Genomic DNA, 3,224 nt, shown 5'->3' with positions numbered 1-3,224 from the left:
TTTTTAAAAGCCTGTCTATAGCTGGACATACTGTTTTTCCATGCAATCCTAAAAACTTCTAAGTTAGTTTTTCTCCATTTGCATTCAAGACTACGAGTTACTTTCTTGAGAGAGTGAGTATTACTGTTATACCATGGTACAGTACGTTTTTCTCTAACCTTTTTCAATTTGATTGGGGCAACAGCTTCTAATGTATTAGAGAAAATAGTGCCCATATTGTCAGTAATTTCGTCTAATTCATGTGTATTTTTGGGTACAAATAGCAGCTGAGATAGATCAGGCAGGTTATTTGCGAATCTGTCTTTGGTGGCTGGAACAATAGTTCTGCCCAGACGGTAACGCTGCGACATATAGTTAATATCAGTTATACGCAGCATGCACGATACAAGGAAATGGTCTGTAATATCATCACTTTGAGGTACAATATCTATAGCAGTAAGATCGATTCCATGCGATATAATTAAATCTAGTGTATGATTAAAACGATGAGTGGGCCCGGTGACATTTTGCTTGACTCCAAAGGAGTTTATTAGGTCAGTAAACGCAAGTCCTAATGCATCATTTGTATTATCAACGTGAATATTAAAATCTCCCATGATTAGCGCCTTATCAACTGTAACTAGAAGGTCTGAGAGGAAATCTGCAAATTCTTTTAGGAATTCTGTATACGGCCCTGGTGGTCTATACACAGTAGCCAGAGCAAGAGATACATTAGATTTCTTTTGCATGTCTGACAGAGTAACATTTAGCAGAAGTATTTCAAAAGAGTTAAACCTGTATCCTGTTTTCTGGGTAACATTGAGAATATCACTATATATTGTTGACCAGTCTGACGGGGCTCATGTTTATAACAGTAGTTTGGTGGAGTAGACTCATTTAGACCAAAATAATCATTTGGTTTTAGCCAGGTTTCAGTCAAGCAGAGTAAATCAAAACTATTATCTGTGATCATTTCATTTACAATAACTGCTTTTGGTGTGAGTGATCTAATATTTATGAGCCCAAACTTTAAAAATTGTTTTTGTTTATTTACTTTACATTTTTCTGGTTTAATCACGATAAGATCTTTTCTAGATCCTACATTAAATTTATATTTTGACCTCACTATTCGGGGAACAGACACAGTCTTAATAGATTCTACAGCGCAAGTACTTTTATCATTTAAGAAGAAAAAAAAAATCTCATGCCAAAAGTTCATGCCCCTTATCACAGCCGCCTGCGAGCTTCAGTGTAAATATTGGGTCAAAATCAAATCTGATATCTGTTCAATAAAATATGTCCTTTTTAAGTGGACTTTAAGCTTTGTAACTTTGCATATCTTTTTATGCTCAAATAGCAACATTACAGACTAATTAAAGTTGAAATTTTTTAGTATTTTACAGACTGAAGGTTTTCTTTTCACCTAGGTGAATTTTCTTCATCTGCTGCCCCTCTTTTTGTGGCATTCCCCAAGGGTCAATATTGGGCCTTTGTTTTTTTCTTTGTATTGGGGTATATTTTTATTTGCCTGTCAAAACAAATGACAAAGCTTAATTTCTGTCATTACTTAACTGCCTGTTAGAGTTAAAGATATGGCTGGATCAGAACTTTCTTTGTCTTAACAACTTTTTTGTTTGAAAGTGACGTGACATAAAGCCAAGTATGTGCTCTGCATTTAACCCATCCAAAGTGCACGCACGCACACACACACACACACACACACACACACACACACACACAAACACACACACAAACACACACACACACACACCTCAGTTGTAGTATTGAAGGCAGGAGAGAGTGCTATATATTCACTCCCCACACCTACAATTCCTGCCAGCCCAGGACTCGAACTTGCCACCTTTGACTTATGAGACCAAATATCTAACCATCAACCAAATTTGTGCGATTTATTCTTTTATAGCGTCTAGACTAGACTACTGTAACTCTTTATATGTTGGTTTGGAACAGTCTTTTCTTCAGAATGCAGCAGCATGATTCCCAAAATCAGTAGTTACTTGGTGAAAGAACGTCATCTGATATAATTCTGAGAATAAAATAAAATAAATTAATAATCTCATATGCTTAAATGTTTTTTTTCCCCCAAGTCTTGAGTCATGGAGATTTTCACTTCTGTATAGAGTCAGTTTTTCCTTGTTGGTAACTTTAGAGTTATGTCATGAAGGGAACTGTGTACCACCAGAGCCTTTGGTCACTGGGTCAACGAGAACACTCTGAGGAACTGATCATGTTTAAGGACGTATTTATAGACAGATATGTCATTAAGATATTCTATAAAAAAAATGTAATAAATGTAACAGTATTAATGTATAGTGCCAGTGATTTTTAGTGGCAATGCACTTCTATCTCTACTTTAGTCTGAAAATCCATCTCAGTAACAGATCAAGAATAGATCAGAACCGAAAATATGAAATTCTGAAATACACATAAATACGATGAGACTGTGAAGCTATATTGTAATAAAAATCTACTCAAATGTGATTGTATGGAGTTTATTGGCAGTCTCAAATGTAAGATAAAACAGTGTATTTATATGGTGTTAACCCTAGAAACTGAAATGAATTGATCTAATTTGAGAAGACTTTGGATTGAAGGAAGTTCTGTAGAACACAAACAGGATATTGACTGTATATGCAGCTTGAGAAGCGAAGGCTTTGTGAGCACAAGTGGTCTTAAATATATCTCCTGATGAATCTGAAGATGCTCTTTGTTATTTATGTTTTTAATCGGAACACATTTGCATGTGTGAGGCATTGCCATGGCAACGCGGTGAGCAGACGAGGTCTCAAGACTTGTTTGTTTGGGCTGGTTAGTGTCACACCGCTTAATAAACTATTCAACCTGACATGGACTGCTCATCTTCATCATGTGTCACATCACTGTATGAAAGATGATCACGAGAGATTATCACATACACCGTACAGGGTTCTTCAACTACATTAAAGGATAGTTCAACCAGAAATGTACTTCTACAGTATTTTTCCCCATACTATCAAATCAATGTGGACTGACATCTGTTTGCTTATCAACAAGAAAAAAACATATACAGGTTTGAAACATCTTTCAAAAATGAGTAAACAACGACGGAATGTTCTTTTTGGGTGAACTGTGTTTTCAAGGAGCCGTTGATATTTGCAGTGAATGCAGAATCTTCACTGTCTGGTGTCTTCAAAACTATCTCATGCATTTCACAGAAACTGTTTGCTTTGAAAAATATTGATGAT

This window comes from Carassius auratus, chromosome 6, assembly GCF_003368295.1.
Source record: "Carassius auratus strain Wakin chromosome 6, ASM336829v1, whole genome shotgun sequence".
Lineage (NCBI taxonomy): Eukaryota > Metazoa > Chordata > Actinopteri > Cypriniformes > Cyprinidae > Carassius > Carassius auratus.
The sequence above is the reverse complement of the archived record's forward strand: the minus strand, read 5'-3'. Positions refer to the sequence as shown.